We start from the raw sequence: 19,926 nt of genomic DNA, 5'->3' as shown, positions 1-19,926 counted from the left end.
TAAACAAGGCTGCTATGAACATAGTGGAGCATATGTCCTTGTTATATGTTGGAGCATCATCTGGGTATATGCCCAGGAATGATATAGCTCTGTCCTCAGGTAATACAATCTCCAGTTTTCTGAGGAACCACCAGACTGATTTCCAGAGTGGTTGAATCAGCTTGCAACCCCACCAACAATGGAGGAGTGTTCCTCTTTCTTCACATCCTTGCCAGCATCTACTATCACCTGAGTTTTTGATCTTAGCCATTCTGACTGGTGTGAGGTGGAATCTCAGGGTTGTTTTGATTTGCATTTCCATGATGACTAAGGATGTTGAGCATTTCTTAAGGTGTTTCTTGTCCATTTGAGTTTCCTCAGTTGAGAATTCTTTGTTTACATCTGTACCCCATTTTTAAATAGGGTTACTTGGTTGTCTGGAGTATAATTTCTTGAGTTCTTTGTATATATTGTATATTAGCCCTCTATCGGATGTATGATTGGTAAAGATCTTTTCCCAATCTGTTGGTTGCCATTTTGTCTTATTGACAATGACCTTTGCCTTACAGAAGCTTTGCAATTTTATGAGGTCCCATTTGTCAATTCTTGATATTACAGCATAAGCCATTAGTGTTCTGTTCAGGAACTTTTCCCCTGTGCCTAGGTATTTGAGGGTCTCCCCCACTTTCTCTTCTACAAATTTCAGTGTATCTAGTTTTATGTGAAAGTCCTTTATCCACTTGGACTTGAGGTTTTTACAAGAAGATAGGAATGTATTGATTTGCATCCTTCTACATGCTGACCTCCACTTGAACCAGCACCATTTGCTGAAAATGCTGTCCTTTTTCCACTGGATGGTTTTAGTTCCTTTGTCAAAGATCAAGTGATCATAGGTGTGTGGGTCCATTTCTGGATTTTCAATTCTATTCCATTGATCTTCCTGCCTGTCTCTGTGCCAATATCATGCAGTTTTTATCACTATTGCTCTATATTACAGTTTGAGGTCAGGAATGTTGATTCCCCCAGAAGTTCTTTTATTGTTGAGAATAGTTCTCACTATTGTGGGTTTTTTGCTATTCCAAATGAATTTGTAAATTGCTCTTTCTATCTCTATGAAGAATTGATTTGGAGTTTTGATGGGGATTGCATTAAACCTGTAGATTGCTTTGGGCAAGATGGCCATTTTTACTAACTTAATCCTGTCAATCCAGAAGCATGGGAGATCTTTCCATCTTCTGAGATCTTCTTCGATTTCTTTGTTCAGAGACTTGAAGTTTTTGTCATACAGATCTTTCACTTGCTTGGTTAGATTCACTCCAAGATATTTTATATTATTTGTAACTATTGTAAAGGGTGTCAGTTCCATAATTTCTTTTTCAGCCTGTTTATCCTTTGAGTAGTGGAAGGCTACTGACTTGTTTGAGTTGATTTTATATCCAGCCACTTTGCTGAAGTTGTTTAGGAGTTCTCTGGTGGAAGTTTTAAGCTCACTTAAGTATACTATCACATCATCTGCAAATAGTGAAATTTTGACTTCTTCTTCTTTTCCTATTTGTATCCCTTTGACTTCCTTTTGTTGTCTAATCACTCTAGCTAGGACTTCCAGTAGTATATTGAATAGGTAGGGTGAGAGTGGGCAGCCTTGTCTGGTCCCTGATCTTAGTGGGATTGCTTCAAGTTTCTCTCCATTTAGTTTGATGTTGGCTACTGGCTTGCTGTATATTGCTTTTATTATGTTTAGGTATGGACCTTGAATTCCTAATCTTTCCAAGGCTTTTAACATGAAGGGATGTTGTATTTTGTCAAATGCTTTCTCAGCATCTAGTGAGATGATCATGTGCTTTTTTTCTTTGAGTTTATTTATGTAGTGGATTACATTGATGGATTTCTGAATATTGAATCACCCCTGCATTCCTGGGATAAAGCCTACTTGATCATGATGGATGAATGTTTTGATGAGTTCCTGGATTCGGTTTGTGAGAATTGTATTGCATATTTTTGCATCAATATGCATAAGAGAGATTGGCCTGTAGTTCTTTTTCTTTATTGTGTCTTTATGAAATTTAGGTATGAGCATAATTGTAACTTCATAGAAATTGTTCCTTCTCTTTCTATTCTGTGGAATAGTTTGAAGAGAATTGGTATTAGGTTTCCTGGAAGGTCTTATTGAATTCTGCACTAAAATCATCTGGTCCCGGAATTTTTTTGATGGGCAGACTTTTAATGAGTGCTTCTATATCTTTAGGGGTTATGGGACGGTTTAGATGATTTATCTGCTACTGATTTAATTTTGATACCTGGTATCTGTCTAGAAAATTGTCCATTTCATCCAGATTTTCCAATTTTGTTGAGTATAGGCCTTTTTAGTAGGATCTGTTTTTTTTTTTTTTTTTTTTTTTTTTTTTTTTTTTTTAATTTCCTCAGTTTCTGGTGTTATGTCTCCCTTTTCAGTTCTGAGTTTATTCATATGAATACTGTCTCTGTGCCCTTTAGTTAGTCTGGCTAAGTGTTTATCTATCTTGTTGATTATCTCAAAGAACCAGCTCCTGGTTTTGTTGATAGTTTGTGTAGTTTTTTTCTGTTTCTACTTGGTTGATTTCAACCCTGAGTTTCATTATTTCCTGCAGTCTACTCCTTTTGGGTATATTTGCTTCTTTTTGTTCTAAGGCTTTCAGCTGTGTTGTCAAGTTGTTAGTGTATGCTCTTTCCAGTTTCTTTTTGTAGGCACTTAGAGCTATGAGTTTTCCTCTTAGTACTGCTTTCATGGAGTCTCACAAGTTTTGGTATGATGTGTCCTCAGTTTCATTAAATTCTAAAAAGTCTTTAGTTTCTTTCTTTATTTATTCCTTGACCAAGTCATCATTGAGTACAGCATTGTTCAGTTTTCACATGTATGTGGGCTTTCCATTGTTTTTCTCATTATTAAAGACCAGCCTTAATCCATGGTTATCTGATAGGGTACAAGAGATAATTTCAATCTTTTTGTATCTGTTTTGTGACCAATTTTATGGTCTACTTTTGATAAGGTACCATGAGGTGCTGAGAAAAAGGGTTTTGTTTCCGTGATCTGTCCATTGCTGAGAGTGGGGTGTTAAAATCCCCCACGATTATTGTGTGAAATGCAATATATGCTTTGAGCTTTAGTAAAGTTTCTTTTATGTATGTGGGTGCCCTTGCATTTGGGGCATAGATACTCAGAATTGAGAGTTCATCTTGGTACGGTTTTTCTTTGATGGGTATTAATTGTTCTTCCTTATCTTTTTTCATTACTTTTGGTTAAAAATCAATTTTATTTGATATTAGTATTCCTACTCAAGCTTGTTTCTTGTGACCATTTGCTTGGAAGATTGTTTTCCATCCTTTTATGCTGAGGTAGTGTCTTTCTTTTTCACAGAGGTCTGATTCCTGTATGCAGCAAAATGCTGGGTCGTGTTTATGTATCCAGTCTGATAGTCTATGTCTTTTTATTGGAGAACTGAGTCCATTGATATTAAGAGATATTAAGAAAACATGAATGTTGCTTCTTGTTATTTTTGTTATTAGAGGTGGAATTATGTTTTTGTAGCTATCTTCTTTTGGGGTTGTTGGAAGATTACTTTCTTGCTTTTTCTAGGTTGTAGTCTCCTTCCTTGTGTAGGACTTTTCCATCAGTTATCCTTTGAAGTACTGGATTTGTGGGAAGATATTGTGTAAATTTGGGTTTGTCATGGAATATCTTGGTTTTTCCATCAATAGTGATTGACAGTTTTGCTGGGTATAGTCATTTGGGCTGGAATTTGTGTTCTCTTAGGGCCTCTATGATATCAGTCCAGGATCTTCTGGCGTTTATAGTCTCTGGTAATAAGTCTGGTGTAATTCTTATAGGTCTGCCTTTATATGTTACTTTACTTTATTCCCTTACTGCTTTTAGTATTTTTTCTTTGTTTTGTACATTTGATGTTTTGATTATTATGTGACAGGAGGTATTTCTTTTCTGGTCTAGAATATTTGGAGTTCTGTAGACTTCTTGTACATTTATGGGCATCTCTTTCTGTGGGTAAGGAAAGTTTTCCTCTATAATTTTGTTGAAGATATTTACTGGCCCTTTAAGTTGGGAGTCTTCACCCTCATCTATACCTATTATCCTTAGGTTTCGTTTTCTCATTGTGTCCTGGATATCCTGGATGTTTTGGGTTAGGAGCTTTTTGTATTTTGCATTTTCTTTGACAGTTGTGTCAATGTTTTCCATGGTATCTTCTACACATGAGATTCTCTCTTCTATCTCTTGTATTCTGTTGGTGATACTTGTGTCTATGACTCTTGATCTTTTTCCTAGGTTTTCTACCTACAAGGTAGTCTCCCCTTGTGTTTTCTTTATTGTTTCTACATTCATTTTTAGATCCTGGGTGGTTTTGTTTAATTCCTTCACTTTTGTGGTTGTGTTTTCTTGCAATTCTTTAAGGGATTCTTGTGTTTCCTCTTTAAGGGCTTCTACCTGTCTGCCTGTGTTCTCTTCGAATTCTTTGAGAGTGTTATTTATGTCCTTCTTAAAATCTTCTATCATCACCATGAGAAGTGATTTTAATTCTGAATCCTGCTTTTCAATTGTGATGGGGTGTTCAGGGCTTGCTATGATGGGAGAGCTGGGTTCTGATGATGCCACATAACTTTGAATTCTGTTGCTTAAGTTCTTTTGCTTGCCTTTCACCATCTGGTTAACTCTAGTGTTACCTGCACTCACTGTCTTTGACTGGAGCCTGTCTTTTTAGTTATCTTGCTTGTGTCTGAACTCCTCAGGGTCCAGATGTCTCTGTGATCTTGTAATCCTGAGCTCCAGCTGCTCTGAATACAGTGTCTCCTCTAGGATCTCTCAGGATAAGGTGTCCACTGCTTTGAGTGCAGTGGCTCCTCTAGGATGTCTCAGGGTATGGTGTCTGTTGCTCTGAGTTCAGTGGCCCCTCTAGGATATCTCAGCATAAGGTGTCCACCTGGGAGCAGACCAGCTGTGTGTCTGCTCCAGGCACCAGACCCAGGTGAGGAGAGGAAGAGGAGTGGTATTTCTGCAGGGGTGGGGTTTGGCTCTCTGCCCCCAGTTGTAGCTCTGGGGCAGGTATAGGTTAATGTGTGAGTGTTCTTACCTGGCTCTCTGAGTTCAATGGCCCCTCTAGGATGTCTCGGGATAAGGTGTCCACAGGGGATAAGACCAGCAAAGTGTGTGCTCCAGGCACCATTCTCAGGTGAGGGGCAGAAGGCTACTCTGTCTTTTAAAGCCATATACTTATGATATCTGGAGGAAAATATTAAAATCAGTGAACCACAAGGTCCATTAATAAGTCAATTAATGGATATCCTTTGTCATTAACTATTTGTTTGGTCTGAAGCCATCCTTTTGAAATATATAGATATGGTGATTATTATGCAAGCCTGATAATGGTCATTTTGATCAATACCTCAAAGTTAAAGGAGAAATGCCCAAACTTGAGTAGATATTGATTTTTAATATGGTTATATTGCATTCCTTTAAAAATGGAAACATTTCTATGCAATTATCCTACTGTTAGATAGCTACTGTTGCTAAGAAATTATCAGAAGAATGCAATCAGTCTCCAATTTGAAATTCTTCAGAATTCAAGGGTTGTCACAGTCTTTGTAAGGAAAGTTATTGGTGGTAAAGTGCATGCTTTTATTCTACCATTGGTGATTGAAGGTATTCACCAAGCATACACACTCAATTCCTCACCACTAAGATCCAAAGCTTCGCTTAGTCAGTAAAATGAGCCAAGAAGATCAATATATGTTTTCCTATTTGTCAAGTCTGTCTAATGTACATATGTATCCTTGGGATGCTTTGATACTTCTTTTATTCTCTGGTGTATTGACCACTATCTATGGCCGTTCATCACAACTAAGAAGTTGGTACTTATGTATGCTTTAGACCACTTCTGTCTCCATATTAAATGGTAAGCAGAAGTTTTGCTCACAGTTGTGTACCCTGAATAATTTTCTCTCATTGTGCTCCTAAATGGTAGTTCATTAATGGAGTATAGCTTTAAAACTGTCTATCTTTATATAGGTTCACACTTTGGCATCTTTTTATCCATGAGCCAGGGTAAGTTCAAGGAATCATACAGACTGAGGGAATCTGCATTGTCAGAGAGCAATATAGATGCTGGAATAATCTAAGCTAATGACACTTCTCAACTTTTCTCATGATGTGTGGAAAGATTGAGCCGGTGTCTTCATGCATGTTTCCGATTTTCATAATCTGTCCCTAATTCTGAAAAAACATATGATTCCACTTAACTGTGAAGATGAGATTCTGCTTTTGTCCACTTGCTGCTTCTGTCCACTGCCACTAGATGTCTCATGCTCAGTTCTCAGAACATGGTTACACAAGATCACAATCACTCTGATTCAACAGGAATATGGGAGTCCCCTTTATGACTGTCAATCAATTATGGAGATTCCCCACTGTGCTTTTAGGTTTCCAAGCTTCTGCCGTTCACTTGTCACTCTCCTCAGCAGTTTCACTACCCTGAGAAATTAAGTTACTTTCAAAATTGTCGTAATTATAGTTCAGCCAGATCAGCTACTTGATCTCTCTCGTCAATTTTCTCCTGCTGTAAAAGACATCTAAAAACTTTATATCTCTTGAAGAATATTTATTTCTAACAGTTTTGGGGGTTGAAAAAATTAATGATTAAGGGCATGATTGGAAAAAAATTAATGCCATAAGGGAAGGCACATGGGCAGAAAACTGTAAGAAAAACAGAAGTGAATGAATTCATTTTTCCAGCAAATCTAAACTCAAAATACCAAATCACTCTTGTGGTGATGGGATTAAACCATTCATGGTTGCTTATTCCTTTTTTAAGTCACTTCATAAAGGTCCTGTCAGTCAAAACCTCAGCAGTAAGAAGAAAATTACCACACATTGAACTTTAACAGACATGTTTAAACCATATCAATCCCTGTTACATTCTTTTAACAATCATATCATAATGATGTTGCTATATATAAGGAGTCACTCCCTTTCCTTCTCAATAGCAATGTGATTTTTAATGCCTTCAAAAGAAACTGACTCCAAAATCCAGTCCTATATGTCTATTTTCTGTTGACTGATTTTACTTACTCTACTTACAATTCCATATTCCTTAGAAAACAGATGCTGAAAAGCAGACAAATGTGCTAATATTTCATGGGACCTTCTTTGCATCTCAGAGAAACATGAATGAAAGCAACATGCAAGTAAGACAGAAGAGAGTTAAAAACTGAATGAAGAATGTGTTCCAGTCAGCTTTTCAGGTTGATAGTCTACAAGTCTAGTGCATCTTCAAACAGTCCATACAGGAAGAGAATAAGAAAAAAATATATTTATCAGATACATCTTTCTATTATTATAGCAATCTTTCAGATATTGGATTCCCAATGGGAGGAAAATCTAGGAGGGAGACAAAGGGATCTAAATTAGTTTATTTAGTAAAACAAACACTCCATTGTGAAATAGGAATGGGCTCTCTAATGAGGTTGTGGGTGTCTAAGAGTGTGGTGGGTACTGGGCTGTGAATTCAAAGCTTTTATAAACATTAATAACTTAGAAGTATATTGCTGGAGGAAGACACTGCTATTGCTTTCTGAAATCATGGAGAGTAATTGTTCTTTTAGGACATTTATTTCTGTGGTTGGGAGAGGGGAACACAAATACTTTTTCAGTACATATCTTGGGAAAATATTATTGTGCTTTAGATTTTTAAAATAAGAAGTAAAACCTATCTTGAAACTTCAAAGAAGTTTAGGTCCTGCAACATTCTAACTATCAGGAGAAAACAGTTAAAAGGATACCACCTAAAATGTCTAGGTTTACCTCACACAATTAAGTCATTTTGGAAATTCTCTTGGTCCCATAATTGTTCATATAATATTCTGTCATAGAACATATTTTGATTATGACATTGTACTATTTTAAACTTGAGGCCATCATAAAATATGTCAGTCAAAACCGAGAATTCCTTGTCAGACTATTTAAATAGGAAAGTGGCCAGGCTTATCTCCTAGAACTCCAACCTTTTAGCTCCACTGTTCATGTATATATTTTCTAATAACACTATATCTCATTATCAAATTTAACTCCATGTATCATGGTACTGTATAAAACTTAAAGCCTCTGTACAGTAAATGATGCAATCAGTCACATGAAGAGGAATCTCACAAAGTGGAAAGGAATTTCTACCATATGTACTTTTGATACAATACTAATATTACATATGCCTAAGAACTCAAGGAAGAGTCAAGAAAAGAAGTGAAGCAGTTAAAGATAGGCTATGATTCCTTGCAAAGAGTGGTCAAAGAAGAAATAAAAAAATCCTAATAAATACCTCTTAAAGTGTTCAATATTCTTAATAATTAGAGAAATGAAAATCTAAACTTCGAGTACTTTTAAAAAGTGTTTTCTAGCCATTTGCCTTTCTTTTCTTAAATATATAACTCTTGTAGCCTAATGTTATCTGCTTGTTTAATTTTTTAATGGCTAGGTTTTTGAGTTCCTTAGAGTAATCCATTGTTTTATAAATATTGGCCAAGATTTTCACCAATTCTAGTAGCTGCCTAGTTAGTTTCTCCTCAGTAGAAAAACATTCGACATTCTTCTACAATATACAGATCAATGAGGGTGGTATTATGTATCACCGATGAAGTAACAGGGATATGGGTAGGACCTGTGGATATTGTAAGGACTGTGGGCTTGAAATCATCTAACCATTAATTAGCTCTGATCAAGAAAGTTCAATGTACATTCAGCCAATATTTCATATCAATGCAGAGAATTTAAGATTATTTATATGAAGTCATAATTTAATGTCAGTTTAATCTCCATCTATGGCAAAAACAAACTTACTTGATGATGGGTGGTCATTTGTAAGTTTATGGATACTTATTTACAGTATAGTAAGAAATTATATTATTTTAGGAAAATGGCTGCAAAGTGTTATTCTGTGGCATTAATGACCTTTCTAACCCCTAAAATTTAGCTATGTTTACAGATATTACATCCTTCCTTTTGATGGGTGTTAAGTTCAATTATATAGTTATTGGTTACTTTGAATATAAAAGGACCACTATTGCACTATTGATGAGATCTTACCTAACTGGTTGTTGCAGCCCTAGCTGCCCTATGTTTGGGGGGCAAAATATCTCGGACCGTTCTGTCAGTGTTGGGACCCCCCCTGTCAAAAGCATTGGGGGCTAAAGTGTTAGGGCCTGCACTGCCCCAAGCTGCTCTGGTCTGCTGGTCGGGATTATGCAAGAGAGAGAGTGAGGACAGACTCAAGGAATGGAGACCAGGCAGAGTGTGATTCAATCCCATTTATTCTTCAGTCTCTCTTCCTAGTCCAAATCCCAAGTCTTGAATTCTTAGTCCCTAATTCCTAGTTCCAAGTTGTACTGTAAGTTGTACTTTCTAACCTAATTCCTAGTTGCAAATTGTACTCTAAGTTGTACTGTCTAAAGTATCTGATTCTCTGTTCTGCCTCTCACCTTTTATATGTTTCACTTCTAAGCCACACCCTTAAGTCACGCCTTTAAGTCATGCCCTTAGGCCTTGTCTCTAAATCTGATCTCTAAGTCATGACCTTAAGTCACACACCTTTAATCTCACACACCCAAGGAAAGATCCTGGGTATCTAAACCAAGATGCTATCAAAGTGTGCTCAGCTGTTGTTGGCTATTGTAATCAAATCTCTTATCAGGGTATATGGCTCAAGATGGCTGCAAGGATGATAGCCACCTTCTGTTGGCTCCCCACAATTGGTCATTGTTTTACTTGTGGGTTTATAGAATGCTTTTCTGCACTGGCAGCTTGCAACAAAACATCCAATATATAAGAGTTAGTCCTCAGGGAAAAGGCTGACAGGTCATTTCCAGTTGGATTCTTTCAACCCACATTAGAAATTTGTTTCCCTAATTCTTACTAAATTATCACTGGATTCCTTTATATTACTCAAATATTTTCTGTTTCTATAGGTAGTTATATAAGCATATAGAGAGGGCTATTTTACTTTCTTAATTTCTTTGTTTGTTTGACCTGTCTTGTTTATATTTTTTTTAGTAAAAACGCTAATACTAAGAGTGTAAGGCCTCCACGAATGGAAGACCTCACCCAAGCCTCGGGAATTCTCAGCCACCCATTAACTGTAAGACACCAAACTTGATGTAATCAGCAAGAGGCATATTTTAATCAGTATACTGAGGTCAAGACCCATGACCCACGCAGGGTCAGTGGGGTCTGACCCCCCGGGGCTTTGGAGACAGAGAGAATTTAAAGCCCCAAACCACAACTGGGGGGCGGGGAACCACAACCAAGGGGGAGTAAGGGAGGGCTATTGGAGAGTACCTGTGGAAAGTCCCAGCCCATTATTCAGTTTGTGACAGGGCACAAGGAACAGGCTATTCTCTAAGAGCCTATATGTAATCAGCCAAGTTCCTGGTATCCAGGATGTACGGGCACGCTGAGAACTCCCAACTCAAACTCTCCTGGCATCCAGGGTGCACAACTCAAACTCTCCTGGTATCCAGGGTGCACAGGCCTCCCAACTCAAACTCCTGGTATCCATAGCACTCGGTCACACTGACCTAAACTCCCAGCTCTGAACTCTTATCTTACTTACTTTGTTAAAAGAGTTTAACTCTTTCAAGAGCAAAGTAAAAATCAATGAAGAATAAGGTTGAATTCCATGTTGAGTTGTTTTTTAATTTAATGTCTTGTTTTATTTTTTGTTTCATTTCTTTGAGATAGGCTCAAAGTATAAAAATATATACTTTGAGCTAATTAAATGGAACAATGACATGATAGTAAATGTGTATTTTCCTACATTTATTTTACTAAAATTATCAATGAAGTTCAAGAGAATTAAAAGAAATTTTGTTTTGTTTCGTAGTTTCTGTCTCACCCCATGCTAAACATCTATAGTACCGGATATGATTTCTTGGTATGCTAGCTGAGTTGTTTTTTTTTTTAATTTCTGTTTTGTTTTGTCAATTTGAAACAAACCTAGACATATCTAGGATTACAGAATTTTATTTAAGAAAATGCCCCATAAGATAGGTTTGTAGGTAAGTTTATGACATATTAGCTTAATCAATGACTTACATGAGAAAGTACCAATTACTTTGGGTAATGCCATACTGGGCAATTTATCTTGGATGACATAATAAAGACGGCTAAGAAAGCCTTTGTGAGTAAACAGCACCCATCTATGAGTTTTTCTCAGTTCTTGCCTCTAGGTTCCTATCTTGAGTTTTATCCTAAAGTCCTTTGATATTGGAATGTGAACTAGAAATATAAGCTGAAATAAATCCCCCTTTTCCTACAAGTTGCTTTGATCAGTGTTTTATCACAGTAGTAGAAACCTTCAATTAGACAAATATAGGTAAATGGTCCTAGGGTTGTTTTATTTGTTGTTATTGTTGTTGTTGTTTTGAGTTAAGAACCACTAATATGAATATATTTCTCTGCTTGAAGAGTTAATATTGATCATATGAAGCTGAAGAATCAGATATGATTAAGAAGAGACAAGCTTCATCTAGAAAATATTTCCTTAGGGTCAGCATATAGAAGCTACAGCACATAGGGAGCCAAGGACAAACTTGGTAGCATGTACTATTTCTCAGGTAGTACTGGCATTGTAGATATGGGGAAGACATGAAGAGTAGCTAAAGCTTTGCACTCAGAGAGTTCATTAGTGCATATGTAGTCCCAGACGAAGTAGAACTAGCATGGAGGGGATCATGAAGAGAAGTTGAGATTTGGATGATGTTGCTGGATTAGAATCCCTGAATAGTGCATAGAATGGGCTGATGGTGAAGGTGTGGCCTAGAAGCAGTGGAGATTTTGTAGTTATCAGTACAACGAGGGTACCAACAAAGATTACAGCCATGGTCCGAAGCAGACGGTCCTGGATGTTATAAGAAAACATGCTAATATATGTCCAGTATCATATTAATGTATAAAGAAAATGTAATACATGTACACATTGAAATATTATTCAGCTGTTAATAATTTAAATCATTAAAATAAGAGGTAAATGGATGCATCTAGGGAAAAATATCATCCCGAGTGAGGTAGTTAAACCCAGAAAGACAAATATGTTATGTCCTTGTTTATATGCAGATATTAGCTGTTGAGTCAATGATAACCAAGCTGCCTTAAGTAGAAGAAGCTAAGTCCCTTAGAATAGGTCTGTGGATAGGTCTCCCTAGGAAAGAGACACAGGATAAATTAATTACAGAGGAAGGGAATATGCTGGAATGACCATATCACGTGGGGAGGGGGAGGGAAGAGAAGTGTGATTGAAAGAGGGGGTCTGGAGGGAGGTAAAATTCAAAGTAATTTGAGTGGTAGTATGGAAACCTAATAAAATAGAAGCATCTTAAAGTATATATATATATATATATATATATATATATGAAGGTGATCTAAATATGTAAATGTACCACATTTTCTTTACCCATTCATCTGTTAAGGGCCATCTAGGCTGCTTCTAATTTCAGGCTATTATAAATAAGGCCGCGAAAAGATGGTTGATGTTTATTTGTGGTAGGATATTTATTTATGGTAGGATGAAGTGTCATTGAGTATATATACAAGAGTGTTACAGCTGGATCTTGAGATAGATTGATTCCCATTCCCACTAGCAATGGAGGAGTGTTCCCCTTACTCTCCAGCTTCACCGGCATGATCTGATATTTTATTTTATTATTCTTAGTCATTCTAAAACATGTAAGATAAAATTCTAAAGAAGTTTTGATTTGCATTGCCTTAGTTTCCTGAAGATACTGAATATTTCCTTAAGTGTATCTCAGCCATTTGAGTTTTCTCTATTGACAATTCTCTGCTTGGATCTGTGCCCTACTTTTACATCTGCATTATTTGTTTTATTGATACCAATGTTCTTTTTAATACTTTATATTTTGGCTATTAGTCCTTTATGGATGTAGAGTATATTAAAAGCTTTTCCCATTCTGTAGGTTGCTGCTTTGTCTAAATGACAATTTCTTTGTCATGTAGAAGATTCCTAGTTTCATGAAGTTCCATTTATAAATGTTGAATTTAGTGCCCTGCTAACAGTATTTTATATAGAAATATATAAGTTACAAATGAAGACAGTTTTAGGAGGAAAGTTCAAACTCTAGTGATCTACATGAAAACAACTGGACATGTATAAAACCAGTAACTTAACAGAACAGCTGAAATCACTAGAAATACAAGAACTCATCGTAAGAAAAGTATACTGCAAAAAAATATTCAAACTCAGAGCTGAAACCATTAAAGACAGACAGACATACAGACATACAGACAAGATAATAGGTCAATAAAAGTTGGATCTTTGAGAAAATCACTAAGAAAGGCAAACTCTTACTCAAGTTAACTAAAAGTGGAGAAAGAATTTAGCAGAGTTAGAAAAGGGAAAGTAAAAAGAATAACAGATTTTTTTCAGGGATAAAGAGAATATACTTTAAAACCCTTTACTCCACCCACTTGGAAGATCTTAAAAATTGGGGAAGTTTCTTAATACATACCACTTACCAAAGTTAAATCAAAATAAGACAAACAATTTAAACAGAATTACAACTTCTGGTGAAACCGAAGCAGTCATTACATTTCTTCTAACCAAAAGTAAGCTCAACATAACAATGTTTTAGTGCAGCATTCTACCAGACTTGCAAATATTAATTGAATGTAAATATTTAATTAAAAAATAAACATTACACAATTAAAAAAAATAACCATATCATAGAAGGCAAACGATAACGTAGTGCCACTTGTTGCTTAAACGTTCCAAGATACCCATTGTCATCTCATAGATAAAATAAGAGCTCCAATGTCTGATGAAAAATTTGTAATGGATTTGTTATTGATCTCAGTTCTTTCTGGAATTCAAAACTTTTGTAATGTTCTTATGATGCTGCAGAGCATGGGATGTTAGGAAGTTTGATGAGCCCTCCTGATTCACCAATGTCCAAAAGGAGTCCCAGTGTTACTACAACAATAACTACAAAGGAAATGTAATGGATATGTAATACATCATAATGAGTCACTTTGAGAGGATTAGTATTTCAAATGCATGATGCTTTGCATCACAAATAATTATCAATTTTATTCATAAGTTGACATTACATATTAAGATGGAAGTTTCAGTTATCAACAGAAATATACCTGCTGTGAGTACAGAAAGAAAATAACAATTTAAGTACAAACATGCATTCATTATCTAAAATGGTGGTACACATCTTCAAATATTTTACAAAATCTCTATATTATTTAGAACATCTAGTGTAATGTGAGTACAGTGAAAATTGTTGTAAAATGTATTGTTTGGGGACAATGAAGAAAAGCAGTTATTAATACTAAATTTTTTCAAATAGTTTTAATAGAAATGTATTCAATCTGCATGTGTAGAATCAGTGAGTATAGAGCATGACAGTACATTCACTGGATTTAAAATATAGCCTATTACAATGTATTTCTATAACATCACTGTAAATATGTAAACTAGAAAATGATGAAAGCAAAATACATATAAAATGTGTATGTCTGACATCATGAAAGATGATAATTAGTACATAGTATCTTTCCTCTGTTTTATCCTAATGATATGAATCTGCAAATTTTTATAAATTGTGTCTAATTTTCAATATCTCTCTCAGAATTAACATGAGAATACATCTGGATTCAATTCAATCTTTAATATTGTTGAAATGTATTCCACTTTAAATATTAAAATATCTATCTCATATGCCCCAGTTTTTTACCTAGGGTACTTTTAATGTTAGTTGTCTTGCAAACCAACAAAAATTTATCTGAGAATTTCTTTTGACTGATCGAGAATCATGGAAACTGAAGTAGCTTAGACATAGGAATATTATTTTATTTCCAGAAGGGTATTCTGCTTTTGAAAACTTACTGATATATATAAATCAATATTATATATTTTGAATTAGATATTGAAGAGTTGCCCTTCTTTGTGGAAAAGGAAAGAATGGTACAGTGGTCTGTTTTCCAACAGCATCAATATCATACTGAAGACAGTTAAATGTAAGTGTATTCCTTTTGAGGAACGAATAATCTTGAATTATCAAATCAGTGTAGAATATCTTCTCATTGTACTTTAATGATGACTAAACTCAAATAAAGAACATGTTATCTACAATTTCATCATTTGTAAATTATAAAATATAACTGTAACAATGAAACTCTATTTGAGTTTTCAGTAATAGAGTTTCAAACTATCATCAGCTTTAAACATGTCAGTTTTTCTGATTTTGAATAAAACAGTAAAAAAGAGCATATCTCCACCACAAAATACATATTCAAACATGTTTTAAATGGTAAACTTGATAAAGAACCTTTAATTATATATTTTTATTTATAGCTACATTACTTGTGTTTAGACAGGTTATATTGCATTTATTGTTTAAATTTAAAATGACTTTTTCACTTTAACCAAAAAAATTTATAAAAGTTAGGTAACTGCAGAAGAAACTGATGATAACATTACATAGAAAATTTGAGAAATGGTTTGTTTTGCCAATAGACTGTAAAAACTTAGAATTCATGACTTCCCTAACTTGAAATACATAATCATGATATTTGGGTGACATGAAATTTAGTAATTAAACAAGTTCTTATTTCTGATCATTTTTTTTACAAACTGAAGGCAAAGAGAATAATGTCTCCGTGTGTTTCACAATAATTAGAGACAATAAGTTTACAAATGTTGAAAACATTTGACTATTTATGTATTCTGTATCTGTCAAACAGTCGGGAGAAAAATCTAGTATAAATATTATTTTTCTGATGAAGCCGATTACTTTGTGAGTGGTAAGGATTAGCAGTGATTTGTCTTCTAAACCCCTTTACCCATACAGCTTTCCCACAGCTTTGCACCGTAGTATGGCCAAATATTGAACTTGTAGAATAGAGACAATATCTAAGCATAACATGAGGCATAATTGTGGATTTAAGTTTTCGATTGAATTTCTAGAAGTAATGTTTTTAAAAAGATATTATTCTCTAACAAAGGAGTAATTTTCATTAGCAGTAAGCTTATTTTTGTATGCCTATGAATTGTACAGGTTTATTTCCTTTAATAGGGATTTGTGCAATTATTAAAATGTTATTCTTCAAGTACTTATCAGTACAGAACAGTTTGCCTAAAATAGACCAGGGTAATTATCAGCTAATTTGGCACCTATATAGTAGATGGGTTCCCAAACAGCATTGCTTTTCATAGTTTGTACCATTTCTTTTCGGACTTGTTTCATGCATACTGCTGCATTAGTGAATTTTTTCTTCAGATTGTTTTCTTTTTTTATTAGATATTTTATTTATATTTCAGATGCCACCCCCTTTCCCCATCCCCTCCCCCAGAAAACCCCTATCCCATGCCCCCTTTTCCTTTTTGCTTTTATACACTTTTTTAAAATGTTAATCAAAGGCATTATAAGTTTGGTAATGCTCAATCAGAAGTGTAACCCAATACCCAACCTAGATATATAAACTATCTTTGACTGGTGGAGACATGTGAACATCTGCCTCCATATCCCCCCCTTCTTCCTCTCTCTTTTTCTCTCTTTCTCTCATCACCTAGCTTTTCCTCTCCTTCTTTTCCTCCTCTCCTTACTCCTTCTCTTCCTCTCAGGACTCCTCCCACCTTAGCTCCTCCTACATATCACCCTTCCTATTAAAATAAAACTTTTCTCTCAAAATACAATTAGAGCATAATTATGCCAATTTGTACCAGTGAGGTACAAGATAGTCCTAATACCCAGTCCATCATTTTGTTGACTAACCAGAACCTCTGTCATCTCTCCTAACTAAAATACTTAGTTCTGAACCTGGCTTTTTTCTTGGCTTTAGAATAAATGTCAGCTGAAAACCATCCACTCAAATCTTTTCTCTCAAAGTAAATAACCAGGATTGGCTATGAGACTATAAGTTTTCAACCCCGTCAGAAATTCAGAATGACTGAGGTAACTAAAATTATGGGAAGCACAAAGCATAGCTTCTAAAACTTAGCCAATTTATAGAGACCACTGAACACCTGGACACTACTTATACTACAAAATGTTGGAGCATCTGATCTTCAGCCTTCTGGCCCAGGATCATCTGACAGACCTTAGTGCTGCAGAATTATTAAGGGCTGATTACTCTGTCTAGGCAGATATAATCAGTCGACTATTCTGCAAGTGTGTCCTTTTCTGGTCAGTAGTTTGTCTGTAAATGGAAAGAGGCAATTCTTGCCTAGTGGCTGTCTCACCAACTCTGGAGTAACTCCAAAGATGCTCAATTTCTTCTTAGAATCCAATACAGGAAGCTGTCAGGAACAGACAGGTCTCTAATCAAAATGAACATTAATACAGACATGTTTGTCACGTCAATTCTGTGGACTTCTGACTTTTTGAAAACCAACTATCCATGTAAGGTAATCTGGACTGTTGTCTGTTAACTCCACTCAGCTATTTCTAAATAAAATATAAAAAACAGCCTAACAATAAACTCCAAGCCATGAATTTGCTATAGTCCCTTAACTCATAGACTAACCATCCCTAATCAGTTAAAAAAGTTAAAGAAGGACTGGGTATAAGCCTTGTATTCCTAAATGTGTATACAGGCACAATGCCCATGAGAGTATCAATATTCATCTCACTTTTATATCAATAAGAAGCTCATACCAATGAAAACCTTAAATTTGAAATCAAAGTAAATTTTGTACCATTTAACAAATTATAACTTCATCTTGATAACAATTATACAGATTTCTACCAATAGGTTATGGCTATGAAATAAATCCTAGCTAATCCTCCCTGTTCCAACAGAACCTCTACTTTTCCCTAGAAAGACAGCCCAAAATTAACCGCCTCAGTCCCCAAGCTCAGGGAATAGGGGCACTGACTCTCCATTAACTTCCTGAAGCTGATTATGGGCATTGAGATATTAGAAGAGGCGTGGGGGAAGAGTAAGTTGATAAGCCTCTGATGCTGTGTCTTCACTGCATCCAGATGGAATTCCAGGACATCAGAGGTTTGAGCAGGCCTGCTTAGTATGCTTGATGAGTAGATACACCAAGGCTGTGTATTCTGCAATATACAATTCTCAAAATAAATTTTAGTATCAACATAATTTTATTTAGAGCTCACACCCTCATAGAAGCAGGAGGAGGGGGGATGGGATAAAGAGCTCCTGGGTGCTGGGAATAATGGGGTAAGGGGATAAGATCTGAAATGTAATATTATATTCAGAGTGTTTTCTAAGTGTCTATGTAAAGTAGAATTATAGGCTTAGATATATTTGCTACACTTTAGATAGTATTTTCTATTCTGTTGTCTTAAAATTTTACTTCTCCAATTAGAACTCAACTAATTTAATAATCAATTGTGTTATTGATTTATTTCATTACCATTAATTTGAATGTTTCTTCTCAACCTTCAGAGTATAAATTTGATGCTTTGAAAAAAGTTTGCTATTGCAGAAGGCTTTAGTTTGCCTCAATTATCAGCTCCATTTCCCAGGTTCAACTGCCAAATAGAGCAGTAAACAGTATCATATTATTTATATGAATCTTTATATTATGTAGATGAGTCTATCTAAATAGTTCTTATTTCAATTAATGTTTCTGCTCACTCTTTTGAGCAAGTTCATGAGGTTTATGTCATTTTTATATACTCCATGTCAGTGTTTATCTCTGACCTACATAAAAAGCTTTGATTCGATGTATGTCCTGTAAGTGAACCATTTACCATATTTAGATATTTTCAATAATTTTTAAATTTTTTCCTCTCACCTATTTTTGACTGCCTAAAAATCTTAAAGCTTATCAACAGCATGACAATTTCCTCAGTCTACTTAGTTTTGAATATTATGTATGCATATTTATGTAAGTATGAACAATTCTAAAAAGATTTTCGGCAAAATGGAATGCTGATTTCTATTAGAGACTCTTTCCTGCTTATTATGTGTAATGGGGTCTTTATTTCCTCAGATTTAAGGTTGTATTCCCTTCAATTCTCCTCAACGTTGGCTGGTACACTAAAGACTAAATTTTGTTAAACCAATTCACCTGGCTGTATAAGCTTTTTTCATGGAGCTAGCCCTCCTAAGTATAGCTCATTAACTAGTCATGTTTTATAAACAGAAGCCAAATTTACTCTCACAAATACTCAGACCCAACTAAAACTATTCAAGATAAAACAGCTTTTCACTAAAATATTTAAATTCAAGGAGGAACTAATAATAAGCTATCTGATACATATAATGAGTACTACAAAATGAACTGTGTCATGAAAAGGACCCCAGCAAACACAGTATATTTTATTTAAACAGAAATCTTAAAATTCCCTAATGGAAACAAAAATATAATCATGAAGGCACTATGGGACTATTAATGGTTGTTTGTTGAGGTTGGCTGTTTGATATAGTGTTAAAATAACATTCAAAATGTATGGCTAACACATGCAGATGAACATTCTTTGTTATGAGGAAACAGTTGATTGCCACAGTGGTAGAGAATGGGAACAGAGTTTGCAATTCAATGAAGCTGAAAGATGCATTGGAACATTCTGTAGAAAGCTTTAAGACAAATAAATGTTTTATTTTAAAATCTGTTCAACTAGAAGACAATTAAAAATGCAGTCATATTAATAAAGCATTGCAAATTTTTGAATGAGCATCCCTAATTTTAAAACTGAGATTTTCATATGAAGGATTCTTAAGCTTACATTCTATGTAAATATTTAAAACAGTGAGAATTTTAAAATCAAAATCATTTATATCCCAAGTGTTTGGGAGAAACTATATTAAATTAGTGTTAATAGTGTGTATTTTTTTATGATTTCCTTCTTCTTTTTTTAAATTTATTTACATTTCAGATGTTATCTTCTTTCCCCATTGTGTATGTTTTTAAGACAAGAGTTTAC

The sequence above is a fragment of the Arvicanthis niloticus genome, chromosome 17, assembly GCF_011762505.2.
Source record: "Arvicanthis niloticus isolate mArvNil1 chromosome 17, mArvNil1.pat.X, whole genome shotgun sequence".
Taxonomy (NCBI): Eukaryota; Metazoa; Chordata; class Mammalia; order Rodentia; family Muridae; genus Arvicanthis; species Arvicanthis niloticus.
The sequence above is the reverse complement of the archived record's forward strand: the minus strand, read 5'-3'. Positions refer to the sequence as shown.